Raw genomic sequence first — 17,711 nt, 5'->3', positions numbered from 1 at the left:
GGAAGAGACATTCACACAGATACTAGACAGCGGACCTTGTGTGTGTGTGTGTGTGTGAGTGTGTGTGTGTGCGCTTGTGTATGCTGGAAAATTACGCACCGAAACTGAGACATTTCCGCTCGGCACAAATTTTGTGCTGAGAGCAGCAGAAAGCAGAAGCGGACCTGAATCCGGATCCAGAGAACCAGGACATGGACATCGGTTGGCCCAATTTTATTGCCCACTTTCGGTGGGAATTAGCATGCGAATTAACCAGAACCACAGCCATAACCAAAAACTAAAACCAGTGCCTATCGCAATGAGACCAAAGAGTCGAAGAACAAAAATCGGAGTCAAAGTTGAAAATTCAATTTCCCCAATTCCAGTTGCGCAACAAACTTAATTAAGTGTAGTTTCTGCTGTGCGGCGGAAGGAGCGTCGAAGGACTATCGAATGTTTGGCGCAAAATAGTTGGGCATACTTTCATGGCGCCCAGAAATGATTTAATTGGAAAATTGTTTAGCTAACTGGGCTGGGCGGCTATCAAAAATGCATGGGCCAAGTTGTGCAGATGCATAGTTTTGTTTCGGGCCGGATTGCTAATTGAGCCGAATCGGGCATTAAAAATGCAGTATGCCCAATTTGTGGAGTGGCGTGGGGCAGCGGAACTTAATTAAAACGAAATTTCCTACTAATAGGTCGCTGGGGGAAAAACACATACACATACACATGCACATCCCCCCAATTGGCCCATTAAGCTGGGCGAACAATGATGCCAATAAGCAACAACTAGTGGGCCCATTTTACATGTGGCCCCAACAAATTATTACAAACCTAATGACCTAATATATAAATTTTAGCCCACAGATCCCTTCCCAAACAATGGAACCTTGGAACCATGGATCCTTGGAACCAGCGGGTGTGCCCGACATCCCTTGCTGATAAGATTTTCGGTGGGCGGTTGGGTGGCTGGGTGGTCACATGCGAAATATACACATTATCTGGGCTGAGTGCTGAACGGGATGAAGAAAAAAAAAAAGAGAATATAAAATCCGGCAAGAAATTGCCCCTAATTTATGAGTGGAAAATGCGAGAATGCCTCCACCTACGCACGCAAAATAAACGGTCCCATTTTCACTGGCTGCTAATATTTTACCAGGGTAATTTTTCGGCATGTTTTTCCATTGCATTTCTCTTTTTTTTTTTTTTTTGGTTTTTTGTGTTTTCGCCGTTGAACAAATAGGCAATGGCTGGGATTGTACGGCTTAGCAGTGATACTTAGTGAAGAAACCGCAAGAGGGTATAAACTTTGCATACTTTAATCCAGAAAAGTGTGAGTTTAAGCAGCACGGCCACCATGTGCATATAGTTTCTGTGTCTGAGTTTTGTATGCACTCAAGTGGTTGCATTCTTAAATTGGATTAAGTGGGTTTTTACCATGGAGACCACTCTGGCATCGTTAGCTTTCGGCAAGATATTCGTAGTCGTAGCTTGTTTCCCTTCTTTTTATTTATTCTCGTTCCAGCTTGGCTTTTCGCTCGAGAAAATTCGAATTTAATTAAAACAAATATTAAAGCACTGTTTTCATTCAACATCAGATAAAGTGCTATTTCAGGCTGTGAGAAGATGGCCGATACTCATGCGAAGTGTTGTCCCAAAGTGCAAAACAAAGCAAAATATCTTTCCTATTTCAATAAACAACTAACAGAGCTCTACACAACTTCATGAGTGCTCAATTTTATTAAAAAAGTTGCACACACTACTTGCCAGCTGCATAGTGCAATTAAAAAATAGTATAAAGTCCACATGTTTTTAATGGAGATAAATGTAGTCAAAAACAAATACTTTTTAAATTTATATATGAAAATAGAACGGCAATTATGAAATTCCTGTTTTCTTCTTATACATCTAATACAAAGAATGCCTCGTTTTATTCTTCAGAAAAGCCATATGGGCAAAATAATACGAGTGCTGAATTTCAGTAACGACCATAAGAGTAATTTCTCGTATGGCCAAAAACAATGTGGCAAGTGCAAAATACGGTTTAGTCTTTTATTTACAATTTGCATTTTCTCAGAGAAGTGCCAAGGGAAAAACAGAAATGTTTAAAAACAATATGCACACAAATTCAAAAATAAATAACCAGCTGGATTGAAGTCGAAGAAATACACTTTGGCAAATTAGAAAATCCCAAGCAAACAAGGAGTCGTAATTCTTTTGTGAGTTGGCATAAAATTAAAAACAAATGAATCACCAAACCTTAAGGAGAAAAAAGTATGGCAAGAGGAATATGTCGAGAAATGGTCTTCTGCAAACGAAATGGCAACCAATGGGCCAATAAGTTGCCCATAAAGACTGCTGACTGAACTTAAGCAGCGCAGCAAAAGATGTGACAAAACAGTCAATCAGCGACATAAATATGTAACCTGAATAGACACCCAGTTCACCTGCACCCTCAGCAATCAGACTTGGCCTAAACGCGGCTCTTTCACACAAGAACACGTCGCAACATTGGATACGACATCAACAATAAACAGCAGAGTTGCGGGAAAGCGGGAAAGCAGAAGGCGGGAAAAAGGGAAAGTGGGAAAGGCGGGTAGAAGGAATCCTAAAGGACCTCTTCATTCAATCAATAGGAGTTGGGGGCTTCGAATAAAAGAACAGAGCAATAAACATTTCATTGAAGACGCAACAAAAAACGCATGGCGCGGCATAAAACAGCATCAAAAGAGCTCTGGGGAAAATCCAGTGGAAAGGGCCGGGAAAATGGCCGGGAAACTTGCAGCGTTTATCGTGGTAACACGAGACACTGGGACCGCCAACGCAGTAAAAATGAACCAGAAGTCATAAAAATTGAAAGCTCGCCTGGAGTATCGCCCAGCCCACAGTTTTGGGGGCGGTGAAAAGCGGCCAAAACAACAAGAGAAATATGTATAATAAAGAAAATTGAATATGCCCAAAGGCGGTCAGGGAGCAAAACACAAACAAAACACAGCAAAACGCAGCCACACGGTCCAGACGTTCACTTTTGTCCCACAGAAAGCGGGGAAAGCCAAAGAAAATGCTGCCAACCACCCGAAAAACAAACTAAACAAGCTGATTTATCTAGTCGCAGACTCGAATACCCTTTTTGTGGTCAAAGCAAAATAGCTTAACTAGGAATCACTTATAAAGTATCTTATAGTATAATACTATACTCCGCCCTAATTTGCACAGCATTTATATAGAATGAAATGTATTAAATAGAAATCCCGAAGATTTATCTTAATTCCGGTGCTTGCAAACCAATTTCATCCAGAAGAGCCACATACCCTTGCCAAGAGTAAATACCATGAGTTTGCGAATAGCGAAAACCAATTTCAGCTCGGTCTCTAAATGATCCTGCCCCTTCGCCCCTGTCCACCTGCCTTTGAGCTGGCTTCGGTTAAAATGTAAATTTTATCTCAACGTTAAATGGCTGGCTATGGATACAGATACAGTGACAGCTAAAAGATACAGCCAGCGCTTTCGTCGATTGCGATTTTTATGCGACACAAAATCTGTGGGAAAACGGCATAGCTCTGGCTCAATCTGTTTTTTACGGCAGACGCAGACAGCTGCAAAAAAAAAAGAAAAATAGGGGCAAAACTAACGCTAAGCCAATGAAATTTACTTAGTTGGCGACATGCGATCGAAATTGGCTGAAACCCGAATGGCCAAGGCCATGAAACTGGGCTGCCCAATGAGTTTACAATTTATTGCGGTATCGAGATTTTCTGGCAAACGAAAAGGATATCGTGTATCAAATTGTTTCTTGGGACTTGAGCCAATCATGGCAGTGGGTATATTAAGGGAATAAGCTTTAGTATCCGTAACGAATTTACATATCTTTCTGGCATAGAATTAACCGATTAGCCAAGTGCCATCCATTAGCACTTCACACTATTTATATTTAAATCGCTTCAGAAAGGGGCCATCACTCCAGGGATTCGCTGAAAGATGCGCACAGTTTGCTGGAGTCTTTGCGAAATGTATTTATAAACTGATTTGCATACTCCAAAACAAGAGTTCCCTCCACGCAGCCTAAGCTGTTTGCATATGCAAAACTAAGGCAGTGCAAAAATGCGAAAACAAGTTGGAAGATATAGTCATCTATATAAATAGCCGTGGGGAAAACTGTCGCACGTTTTTGCGCTTCCATTGTCCCTTTCTCTACTCGCAGATTTCATTTCGATTCGGTGTCAGGAAAGTGCAGATCCATCTCTGCGTTTTCCCCACCGCTTTTCCCCACTTTTCCCCGCTTTCCACAGTTCTCCCGGTTTCTGAGAAATGCGCCACGTGGCTGGGGAGAAGAATAAAGTCATAAAATTGAATTGGTAATTTTTTGTGTTAAGAGTAGAAATTAAAATAAATTGAATTGCCGCTAAGACGGCGAAAGGAGCAGGATGGAAAATGCAAATGAGTCACATCGATGGCAAAAGGAGGCGGAAAAGTAGGGAGCCAAGGATATAGGTTCGCCTGATTTTTCTGGCCCACGAAATGAAAACAAAATAAAATGGAAGGAAAGGGAAGGGAATCAACCAACAAACAAAAAAATTGGAAAGAAAAGAAGAGAAGCAAAATCGCTTAACAACAAGACCGAAATAAATGCATTGTTGTTGTTGTTGCTCTCACTGTTTTTATTGCCAACATCCCCTGCGTTTACATCCTTCGTCCTTTGTCCTTCTCATTGTACATTCCGCTGTTGTTGTTGGTGCCGCCGCCGCTGTTATTGTAATAGGATTACTGCATAAATTAAAGTATTTGCCGTGGCATCATCAAATAAGATTTGCAACGCCCCTCCCCCCAACCACTTCACCCACCAGGCACCCAGCACCACCCTGCACCACCCAACCACCCAACCACCCACCTAACGAGCTACAATGCGCGAACATCAGAAATCGCAAGGATAAGTGCTGCGAAAGCGTAGAAAAAAGCAGCAGGACAAAACAGCCAAGTAAATAAATAAGTGTAGGAGCAGAGAAAGAGAAGGCACGATGCCGGCTGACAACCGGGAAAGAGATGGGTGCCGACTACGAGAAAGAGACGGACGTAGTACAAGTGGCTGTGGGGACACGTAAAAGTAAAGTTTATTGCATAATTTTCGACGGCTTAGTTAAAGTGTAATGTAAACACAAAAGCCGGAAGATGGGCAAATGGAGGCAAAAACGAGAGGCAGATAGCTTGGCGTAAGAATGCTGGAAAGGTCAAAGGGAGATGAGACAATAAAAGTGCAGATTATAAGAAAATATGTCACTGAAGCTCTTATATTCCCCACCGCTCCCCCATAAGAAACTCGCAGCTTAAGAAGATTCTTCCACGACTGCGTAGGTTCCCCCAAAAAGCAAATTGATTTTATTAATGGTTATGGCTCGTACCACAATAATACTGACCCCACGTGCAGGGATTTATGTTGGCCAGAGTGCTTAACACGCAATTAGAATATTTTAATTTAATAATACAAATACAATTGCTAAAAAAGAGATTTAATTTCGAAAAGTACAAAGGATTTAAGCTTCGAAGTATTTTACACAAACTTTCTGCACGTGCAACCGCGAATTCTTTAGCAAAAACAATGAAACCAAAGAGTTATAGTTCTTAATGAAATAAATCAGAACTGACGTTTCTACCATAAGAGATTTTTTTAAAGCATTATAAAGCCAGTTGAGTGGAAATTAATCAAACTACGCCCATCATATTTCACTTCGCAAGTCGCCGGTCCTCTGGGGTCCAAAACAGCTACCGCAAAATGTATGAAATATTTATCAAAAACCACTGCCCACCTCTGAAGCTCTCAGTGCAGGGAAACATCCGCTCGCAACCAGGAAACAGCGGCAGCGAAATCACTTTGGAAATTTTCAAACTAAACTAAATACGCGAAAGCCGCAAATTTCATTTTGATAAAATTTTAATTTGGCCAAAAGCCCAAAGCCAAGAGCGCTCGTTAGTGGAAAGGAGAACTCTCGAACCGGAGGCTGTGACCTCGCCGCGCGCCTCAATAATTCAAAGATGTTAAGCCGCAAATTGGCATTGGCAGTGGCATTGGGGCCAGAAGTGGGTGGCTGTGGCGATGGTGGGGGATTTTCCACGGACCGAAAGAACCCGCAGCTGGGACTCTGCCGGCAGACAGGATATACATCCGCTGGGGAACCCAAAAGGCAGAGACTGAAGGTCTGACACGCACGCATTAAACTCTACTGGGTGCTAATGTTTTTTCATACCACCCACCACCCACCCACGCTTACAGAATTTTCATAAATTCAGCAATGAGCTTGTCGACACACACACACGCGCAGCCTGCGCCGTGTATGTGTAATAAAAATACGCTAAAATGTTTGTATCACACACATAAACACGCCGCTTATTGCCTACTTTCAGGCGCACAGAGCACAGATACGCGCCTGCTTGCGAGTGTGTGTGTGTAGCTGAGTGGGTGTGTGGGTTGAGGGGCGGGAAAGTGCTTCCGTTGGGCGGTAATGTTGTGCCCATCGCTCGTTTATTAAAGTGCGAGCTTTAAAAGTATTAATTTGCAGGCGGTGTACCCGATTCGCAAATCTATTTGGGCGAAGGTAAATAAACTAAAAATAACATACAAATAATACGTAAAAAATATTTCAAACTAAAAATATACCTGTACCACAATCCATTTTTAAACTAATTTGAATATGCTTTGACAATAATTTATTGTATTTTCGCAAGCCTTTTATACATTTTCCCATTTACGATTATATTTATAAGCTTATTTGAAATCCTTTTGAGCGTAAAAGAACTAAATTTTAAGCCAATTTAGGCCAAAAAAACAAGTAAATTTATATTCAATTTGCGTCAGCCATATTTATATAGGGTAGTTTATTAATTTGTACATTTGCACAATATTAAATTGTACACTAGATATGAACTTTCACATCCCTTAAATCTAGTTAATATCAGGAGTTGGGCTGAAAGTGAAAATGAAATAAGTTTTATATTTCGAAATTTAAAGACAAAATTACTAGATATTTGTTGACTAGATCTGCAGTTCCAAAAAGACGGAGTTAGTTGAGGATTAAACTCTTTGGCAAGCATATTTGCCCGCTTGATGTTATTGGAAATTCAAGGAATTTTTAGTGACTTCCTTTCGGGGAACCGAGTCAGTCAGCTTGCCATAAGACCAGACACCCATGCACCCATACACCCATACATATCCTTATTCCCGCTCCTGATCCCATCCCGTTCCCGTTCCCATTTCCATTTCCATGCCCCGTGGCACCAGCATCTGGGCACATCCCGAATCCATTTGGTATATATGCTTATGCGCGAGCTTATCGGCGCTTCAAGTAAACAGACAGGCAGCTATAAAAATTTGCATTTGACTAATGCCAAATATTCGGGGACGACAACGGCAACGACAACGAGGGCTACGAACGCTATCCGATAAGCTGAAGCATCCTCAGCATTAACCCCCTACTGCCACCCCCTATTTGCCACCCCCTTAACCCGTGAGTCAACCCTTGCAGGCGGCAGCAACAATAACAATGTCTTGGAGGAGATGCCAATGCGTTTACTGATTTTTTGAGTGCGATACGTGCAAAGATTTTCCTTTCTCTGCTTTTTTCCTCTGGCTGGTGTGGGTGGTGTGGGTGGTGTGGGGTGGTGAGGGGTGGCATGCTTTTATGCTATTTCCTATTAAGCTATTTGTTGCTGGCTCTCTTTTATCGCTCTTTACTCTCTTCGGCTCTATCTCTTTTCATACCCCACTTCTCCGCATTGTGAGTTTGCCAAATTTCGTGTATGGCAGTTGCATTGCAAAAGATACTAAAAGCTTACCCCACACACACACTCGCACACACTCGCACACACACACACACAGATACTAACGCTCTCATGTCTCGTTTATCGATTTTCTTCACCCCCGAATTTCTGCACCCTGTGTAGATTTTTGACATGCCAACGCATTTTAAATTTGCATTTTTTGGCACCCGAACTGGCCAAAATTTTAGCTAAAAGCATTAAGGCCATGGCCTGCCAGGGAGTTTAAACTGCAGTTCAACAAACGAAATTGCCAGAATATGCCAACAATAGACTTTGTTTTCGTTAGCAAAATATTGAAAAATATTGCAACGCAAATATTTCAAAATATGCATAAAAAATAATTCAGAAAAATTGCTCAAATTTATGGACGTGTTACTGAGGGGAATATGCATGAGTGCAAAGCAAATGCAGAATATCTTTAAAGAATATGTGTAACTGCTGAGTTTTATGAGCTGCATAGTTTTTCTTCAGACTTTATAAAAAAGGAAATGGTTTTCATGAAACTTGAACTTACACTTTGTATCTAAAATACCAGAATCTGTAAACTACAAATAAAAAGCACAACAAAGGAGAAGATACATAATTTCCGTACTTAATGAAGCACTACTTATAGTACAATAAAGCTATTTAACGATAAATACATACTCCACATTTAAATTTTGTTAAGCCTTGCAACATTATCTCTCATCTTTGATGTAGACAAACATGTGTGGGCACATTTAATCTGTTTATCTCATGGGAAACGTGAGTGTTTGTCTTTTGTTAAAATTTAAAAGTTTAGTCGTCATCTTGAATTCGGGAGACCCAACAACACACATGAAGTCACAGCGTTCCGGAATCTTGTTTGATAAAATTTATGACTAACCATACACAAGAATACACATAAATACTATAATAACTCACTGTCACGAGTTATGAGTTCGTTTGTGCCTGGGACAACCACAAACCGACGAGATTTGGCAGGTAACTTTTGGCTAAGGCACGTTGATTTATTTAGACTGACGTATAGGCAAACATTTGCGAAAGATCCCGCTGCTTGAGACCAGAGGTCCTGTTTTTCTCCACATGCCCATGCTAATTAATATTTTTACACTTTTCAATCACACCCCAGACGAACATTGAAATTGCTTTATGTTTTCGAGCGATCTCATTAAGTCCCGACACGCCCACAATTAAAAGCATACTCCCCCAAAGGAAACGGACCAACAACAACAGCAAAAAAAAGTTTACAAAAATTATTATGAGCTCTTATAATAGATTATGTCAAAACGGAACCAAACCTGGCCTGGAGTCAAGAAAATTCCTTGGAATTAATTTGAAAATGCGAAATGCGGAGGGTGGCAGGCAAAATAGCTGTGAATTTGTTGTGTGTCACGTCCAGTCGAGTTTTTTTTTCTTTTTCTTTCTTTTTTCGTTCGGCATGGAAATTTTCTTTATTTTCTCGACGGCCATTTCTGGCAAATGGCATCTAAGCGACGCATAATGAGGACCCAGGCCGACGACTTTGCGACTTTCTGCGGTTGCCCCATGGCCTAAAAAAAGAAAATAAAAAAAAAAAAATAAAGAAAGAAAGAAAAACCCAAAGGCGAACGTCTTTAAGCGTAAGGGAAAATGGGAAAGTATATACACACAATTGATTTAAGCTGCTCGGTTGGGGCCCTTCTCCTTTCGGCTTGGACTGGGCCTAATCCTATTTTTCATTAATCTAATTAAGAATGCGTAGAGAGCAAGCATTTTCGGTAGACGAGGCCAATCTAATGAAATTATGGCCCAAGACAAAGGGCCCGAATGCAGCTCAGGCATTATCGATTAGCCGAATTGAGGTCAATTAGCCCGAGATGAGGAATTTTTGGCAAGCGAAACATTCCCAATTATCAAGCTTTAAATTTAATTCCAACGCTTTTTGGCGAATTTAAGGCATCAAGGATACTTGGAGCAAAAGGTCTTCAAAAAATAAAAAGGGAAAACAAGAATTCCTTTGGGTAATCTTGCAGCTGAAACCTTGACAGCCAGGAAATATTTAATACCCTCTGCCATATTTAATAATAAAAACCTTTTAGACACTGCGCCAAAAAAGAATGTGAAAGGGCCAGCGGCAGAGAGGTCCTTTGGGGATTTTGCAGGACGAGAAGTGCGATAAATGGGGCCCAGAGATGAGCAGGGAGTGCAGGGCATTCAAAAGTGCACACTAAATGCTCGGGCGCCAGAAAGTATGCTTTCAATTGTGCGCAATTTAGTGCGACAGGACGACAACAAAAGGACCTCTTTTGAGAGGCTACGTATATTCGTATATTCGTATGTATGTTTGTGTGAGTGCAATTGTGCCAGTGTTAGTGGCCGACTAGGTGCGAACAAACACGTGCGAAAACGGCGCCTAAAACAGGCAGCGCAAAAAGGCCAGCGACTGCGGCTCATTGTTTGCCATGCCCTCTGATTTCTGCTGCTCTCTGTTCTCCGCTTTGCGCCTTCTGCCCTGTGATTGCGATTATTATGATTATTGTTTACCGGGAGTGGAGCAGAAGTAAAGGCAAATATCATAATAAAAGTTCATAAAATAAAACGGCCTGCTCTGGGCTGCACAGAGAGAAACTCTGTCTTGAAAGTTGCCCCGCCCAAGAACATGGCTTATAAATATTTTTGGAAGGTGCCAAAACCTTGTGCCAAATTTGAGGCACTTTCTTTCGGTGCAGGCGACTGTTCTTCTGCTCCCTTCAGCCAACAATGCGGCGACATGGCCGCGCTAGTTTTATGTGGCACATAAACATAGCTGCCACTCGCGTTGTTGCACGCTTTTTGGCGCGCAAAAACTTTGCCGCTCGCTGCCATTTTATTGCTTGTCTTGCACACACACACACAAGCACACACAAACGCACACTGGCACCCAGCTTTTGTCATTCCACTTCGTTTCGTTTTCGTTTTGTTTTTCGCCCATTTTACCCATTTCGCCCATTTCGCTTCTTGTGCCAACAACCTGCCACGCCTGAAATATGCTTGCTGCATACTTTTGGGCGCTGGGCATGAAATTAAACGCCAAAAGTATTTCACGATATAAATAATCCGCACTCAGGGAGCTCGGAAATCATGTGCGAAGCAAACACGCATACATCAAATATTTATATTCCGAATTTAAACTATGAAAGCACGCCAAACTAACCTGTTAATCGGGTATCACTTTGCAGCACCAGAATATTTGAATATCTGCCGAATTTATTCGGTACACTTGAGTCTGCTCTTTAGACGGAAATTTAGCACTTTTCTGTCTTGTTTATCTTTGGGCCCATAAAACGAGGCTGGCTTTTTTGTTTGGCCTGTGATTACTCTTTTGGCGTTGGCAAATTAATGTTGCGCCTAGTCGACCGGACACGGAAGCAGCTCCGGCGGAACCGGAAACCGGAAATTGCGCGCACAACAAGCGACCCACCGAAACGCTGGCCACACTCACAGCACTGCACTGCACTTCACTTGAGTTCAGTGTTCCGTTGTTGTTTATGTACGCGACGCGTAGTGAAACCGCAGAAAATCCAACCGATTGACAGACAGCGGCACTTGATGCGTATTTAAAAACGCTTCAAGTGCAATTAATAATGCTTTCGATTTGTATTTGTATTTGTATTTTACTTTACTCTTATTTTTATTTTTGTTTAACACACGCACGCACTTCACAGCGCCGCGTAATTAATTATGTTTGCCCAGTGCAGTCGCGTATTTTCTGTTTTTCTGTGCGTACTTAACATGTCTGAACATGTAGAATGTTTTCAATGACTGCACTGATCTAACTTAAGCCGAGCCGAGCCGAGCTGAGTTGAGCTGAACTGAGCTGAATCGAGTTGGGTTGTGGAAAACGGAGACTTAAACGCACGCCGCACGCTCCGCTGGCGATATTCGATTTTCCACCAAATGTACGTACGTATATATACGCGTATGCAGATTCATTCGCCACGACGCACGTCCGCTGCTGACGACCAACGCTCGCAAACTGAACGGCCGTTCGAGCAGCGAGGATATATGGGGGCTGTGCCCACAGCATCGGCTGTTATACGCGACTGTTATACGAGTTCGCTTCCAGCGAGAGAGCGCGCTGCCACTTTCTCCGACTTCCTTCTCTCGCCGCTCGCCGCTCACTGCTCGCGCTCTCGCCTTGGACCCTTTTGTTTGGCGGCATTTGCCGGATTCCATCGCAATTGCCGGCTGCGGAGATCCTCCAGAGGAGCTTAACTGCATTTGCTTATAAATTATGTCTTGACTTGGGTGTTAATGTGCACTGAAGCGCTCAGAGTGACGGCATGACAGAGTGCCAATCGGAGTGCCACTCCGCCGCGTCCTGGCGGCCCCACAACTACAATCGCACCGAGTGCTTGTGTACCTGCCACAAGGACACACCTGTTGGGCCACCTGAATGGGCAGGTGAAAGGGTTCTGCGCACGGCGAAGGGCATTGGGGCAACGGCCCGAGTGCAGCGCCCACTTAACAGCGCTAAGCCATTGGCGAAATCCGCAGGATAATAGCCCGGAACACCGGATAACTAAACAAACTACGCATTTATATCCTAGAAAGGAGTGTCAAATTAAGTAAAAAACCCAATTAATTACCTAATAATGTGAAAAGCAATAACTTTCAAGTGCCTAAGCTCATTTTAATAGAGTAACTGTAAATAAGACAACCACGAACTGCAAAATATACGAATGCTTTTGAGTATTTCATGTTTGTCAATTGGAGGAAAATCCTTAAATTGCTAATTGTAATGAAAATTTCCTATTTTACATCAACCTATTTAGTACTATATTGCCAACTTGTATTTGAAAACATGAACACTCTGATCTAATCTGTTTCCCTCCATTCGTTTCTATAGTTTGCATACCTTATCAGCTCAACTTTCAGTTGTACTTTAAACAGACTTCCCCTTATAAATTTCAATTAAAAATATTTGTTTAGCACCCGCTTCCGGCACTTCATTAGAAAACACTTTAGGAATGCCATGCAAAGGAAGCAACCGAAATCAATTGGTCTGCTGGAAAGTCTTTTCCCTACTCAATCTCACTTTGTTTCTTTTTTCTATACATATATATATATAAATAAGTATATATATAGGTTTTAGGTATTGTATAGAGTACTCCTCCAGTCAATTAGCCGCTTAATTGTTTTTCCAGTAGACTCCTCGCAAAAGCGGCGGTGAAAGAAAGGCGACATAAATCACGTCAATGCAACGCCCAGAATTTACATAAATAATTGCAGGCGAGCGTGGGCAGTCGAGGAATAGAATGGATTGGAGTGGGCAGCCCATCTGGGACTGGGATGCTGGGCTATAAAGCCAGCTATAGTCTCGCCTAAACATCATTAAGAATATATATCCAATTAAAGGTTTCGAGTGGCTGTCGCCTGGCATCTCGACAATAGCTAAAACTACACAGAAACTACCCAGCGCGCTCCGAAAATAGTTGCAACTTGCGAAAAATATGTGAAAAATGAGCTGGCCAGAACAATGGGAGCGACGGAGAGGGGGCGAAATGACATTGCTATTGCAGTCACACATTGTCATAATAGTGCTGTTTTTGTTGCTGCTGCTGCTGCTGTTGCTGTTGCTATTGTTGCGGTTGGCTGAGGAGCGAGCGAGAGGGAGCGAGGAACTCGAGGGGTTACGGGTTCAGATTTCGGGTTCAACTCCGAGGGTTGCTGCTGCTGCTGCATCTGCCTGACAATTGTTGCCACTTAAATGCGATTTTTTCCTGCGATAATCCCGAGTCCAGAATCCCGAGGAACTGGCGAAAATGTGAGGAGTATCTGTGAGATTGAAACGCCCGTGAAAATACCCGTCATACTCGTACTATTGGTTCATACTTTCCTATAGTAAAGATATTACTATCTGTTCGATTGTGAATACTATACTATAAGAATGATTAAAATACAAGTCATATAATATATCAATTATGCATTTCATATGCTAAAACAAACCCCATATGACTGACAAGAAGTTCTGTTATTGCATCGAATCCATGATATGGCAGATCCCCAACCTCCACGCATACCGTGCATAATGGAAAACCCCGCGCTACGCGTACAATTTTCCGCAGAAAATGCAATTTGGCTTGCGTTTTCGCCTTGACAGTGACTTGCAGCGCCAGCGCCAAACCCCAATGACGGAGCTGAAAACTTGGATTTCAAATTAAATTTGCCACGCGTTCGGTTCACATTGCTGTTTGTTCAAGAGTTTATGTTTATCTATCGATGAACTCTGACCCCGGCAGCGGCGCTTCAGCATTTAACGTTCTTAAAAGCGCAACTAATAAGGCTGCCAAACTGGCAAGTCATGTGGAAATATGGGAACTATTGCAGCCACTCGATATTGAACTACCCTTCATTCCGACCGATTTCGGGAAAACACCTCAGACAACAACATCTATCAATGTTTAATTGCCCGGACGGTTGGCAACCCTGAAATCGCTTAAGGGAGCACTTCTCTTCCGGGTTCTTCCCGGCATTTCCCGCTCTCTGCGCAGTGCATTTTCCAGTCGGCCAAGAGCGAAGTGCCAATTCTCTTTGCGTTTCATTGAACAACAACAGAAATTTCATTCAAAAAAGCGACAGCCTCACAGTGCTTGTAGTTAAATAATTTTTATTGTTGTCTTACGGCTTTTGAGTAAAAGTAAATTTTGCAAAATAATTTCCCAAGGATGGAAAGCTGGCAGTGCGAGTGGGCGAGAAGACAGAGAGAGTGAGCGATAGGGAGAGAGAGAGAGCGAGGGAATGCTTGAAGGCAACGAACACAAATCAGGGAAAATATAATTTATTATTTCTTGCCTTATCCTTGAGCCGCAGCCAAGGCGCATCGTCTTCTCTCCTTTTCCATGATGTGTTTGTCTTTGGCCCCCGGTCCCTAGTATTCCATAGTCCATAGTCCGTAGTTTGGAGTCCGGAGTCCGTAGTCCGAAGTCCGGAGTCCTGAGTTCCGAGTCCTTTCTAAGAAACCCCCTCCCGCCCATTGGAGCTATTCATTCCCATTCCCATCCACCTTGTGCTGTGCAAAATTCTATGCTTAACGCCATTTTTGTGTGCGAGACACGATGACGACAAATTTTCAACGTGCAACCTGACACTGAGCTGAGATTTTCCAAATTCCTTGTCTTCACTTGTGCACCGCCCCCGTTGCCCCGCCCCCTCTGCCGCTGCATGCATGCAAAACTGCCAAGGACTCCGTCTACCCGTCTCTTTCGCCACCTTTACGCCCCCCTCTCTCTCTCTCTCTCTGTCTCTCCCTGTGCCTCTATCTCTGTCTCTCGCTGCGTCTCCAACTGTGACTCCGACATTTGAAAGGATTAGACCAGCTCGTGTGTCGTATGGCGATGGCGATGGCGGTGGCAAGTGGGTTGCAAGTGGGTGGCGGGCGGGCCTCGTAACGTAAAAAGTATTTGCACAACTCTCAAGTGGGTCAAATGATTAGGCGGCATGATGAAGTGCCTTGCCACTTGAGCCGCCGCCTCGTCCTGCGTCCTTTGCCCCAGTCTCGTCCTACTTTGCCACTGCGCCCATCCAAAAATAAACAGTTTAATGTTTTGAATGAGCAATTGAATTTGATTATGCTCGGGTGTGGGTGCATGGATGTCTCGTGTTCCCCTGCCAAGTGAAGACATACCTACACCCACCGCCCCTCACACCCACCCCTCTCCGCAAATAACTTAAAATGCATTACGTAATGGGGTCTAAGTCAGGGGGCGGATGATGGGCCAAGGACTCGCCCACATAAACATAGATGGGGAAAATGGTAAGCGGCTTATGTGAGGTAAGACAACACCTCACGTTATCGTATGCTGCGAACTAGGATTGCCTGTAATTTGACTAGTGATGTAATTATGCCGCAGTATGTTATTGCCGGGGATTACCCGTAGAACGCATTATTATGAGATCAGGTCAATTCGACCACCTTGGGTGGATTTCTTAGCGGATTGATTCCACAATTATAGGTCGCTTACCATTTGACCTAGTCAATCTGTGCTCCATTGGATTAATCTGTTTACACTTTGGTAAAATGCATCTGGTAGTTTTTGGTATAAAACGACGCCAAGGGAAGGAGTCTCTTTGCTCTACTATTTTCTATCAATTTCAATTTAATTAATTAGGGCATTGATCATAAAAAAGCATTTTTATACGCAGTATAAATCTGATTACTCCTAAGAAATTAAAATTAAAATTACAATCCCAAATGATCGCTGGTAAACCTGTGCTCGATAGTATCCCTTCAAAAACTCAGCGCAAAGTCGCAGCATATTTCCACATTCATTACATGACATGAACAACAGGGACAGAAACAAAACAGGAAATTGCTACTTAAATGCAAAGCCAATCTCTGTGTTGGCAAATGTTCCCAAAATAAGCCAAACAGAAAATAAAAGATAAAAGCCGAAGACAATGGCGGCCAAAATATGGCAGGACCCAGAATAAAAGTCGAAATGGAGTTGGGGAAGCTGGGAAAGTGGGAAAAGCTGGGAAAGACTGGGCAAAATCCGCCCAAGTAGCGACGACATTTAGCGTTTTAAATCAGATTATTCCACAACAACTGTCAATAATGCAAAAGGCGAGGGCAATGGGAACCCACGACGAAAAAGGACCTCTCACCCACCCCGCTAAGCCAGGCCAAATGAGCCTTTTTGCCAACCGCAAAACGAGGCGAGAAAATTGTCACCGAAATGCCATCGAATTGTGTAAATCAAAAAAATAATTGTGCCTGATAACAACATCAATAACAATAAGCGACGCTACCCCGGGCAAAACAAAAATCCAAAAAAAACAAGATAGAATGCTATAGTCGACTTGCCCGACGATCAGATACCCATTACTCAGCTAGTGGAAGTGCAGACGAAAAATTTCAACATTTTCTGGAATATCGGCAGAAATTGGGAAAAATAATAATCTACGAGTAACGGGTATAATTACAAAAAAAATTATATTAAAAAAAATTTTCTAAATTTGAATGCAGAGTCTTAGAGAATTGCGCCAGAATCATTTAGAGGTATGCCACTTCAAAATCCGATCAAGATAAGTTGAGTTATGGAGTTGAGAACTTCAGCCTTAGGGCATTTCTTAGTTTTTTGAATTTGTACAACATCAACACATCAAAAAATGACATAAAAATTAAAAAAAAAAAAATTTCTAAATTTGAATGCAGATATTTAGAGAATTGCGCCAGGAATATTTAGTGGTATGCCACTTCAAAATCCGATCAAGATAAGTTGAGTTATGGAGTTTAGAACTTCAGCCTTAGGGCATTTCTTAGTTTTTTGAATTTGTACAACATCAACACATCAAAAAATGACATAAAAATTAAAAAAAAAAAAATTTCTAAATTTGAATGCAGATATTTAGAGAATTGCGCCAGAAACATTTAAAGGTATGCCACTTCAAAATCCGATTAAGATAAGTTGAGTTATGGAGTATAGAACTTCAGCCTTTGGACGTTTTTTAACTTTTTTGAATTTCTACAATATCAAAAAAATGACAAAAAAATTTAAAAAAAAAAAATTTCTAAATTTGAATGCAGATATTTAGAGAATTGCACAAGAAACATTTAGAGGTATGCCACTTCAAAATCCGATCAAGATAAGTTGACTTATGCCTTAGGGCATTTCTTAGTTTTTTGAATTTGTACAACATCAACACATCAAAAAATGACATAAAAATTGAAAAAAAAAAAATTTCTAAATTTGAATGCAGCTTTTTAGAGAATTGCGCCAGAAACATTTAGAGGTATGCCACTTCAAAATCCGATTAAAACAAGTTGAGTTATGGGGGATAGAACTTCAGCCTTAGGGCATTTCTTAGTTTTTTGAATTTGTACAAAATCAACACATCAAAATATTACAAAAAAATTAAAAAAAATTTTTTTTCTAAATTTGAATGCAGATTTTTAGAGAATTGCGCCAGGAACATTTAGA

At 41.9% G+C, this 17,711-nt stretch overlaps 1 protein-coding gene across 1 annotated transcript in view; it reads right to left on the bottom strand.

The window, feature by feature from the left end:
- Positions 1–11,771, bottom strand: part of LOC6549509 (irregular chiasm C-roughest protein) — a 121,336-nt gene extending 109,565 nt beyond the window's left edge. The window contains exon 1 of the mRNA XM_001975695.3: positions 10,943–11,771. The gene's annotated coding sequence lies outside the window, so the exon portion shown is untranslated. The remainder of the gene's footprint in view (positions 1–10,942) is intronic.
- Positions 11,772–17,711: the final 5,940 nt, after the last annotated feature.

This window comes from Drosophila erecta, unplaced genomic scaffold (assembly GCF_003286155.1).
Source record: "Drosophila erecta strain 14021-0224.00,06,07 unplaced genomic scaffold, DereRS2 tig00000092-arrow-pilon, whole genome shotgun sequence".
NCBI lineage: Eukaryota > Metazoa > Arthropoda > Insecta > Diptera > Drosophilidae > Drosophila > Drosophila erecta.
This window is presented reverse-complemented; position numbering and strand designations above follow the sequence as displayed.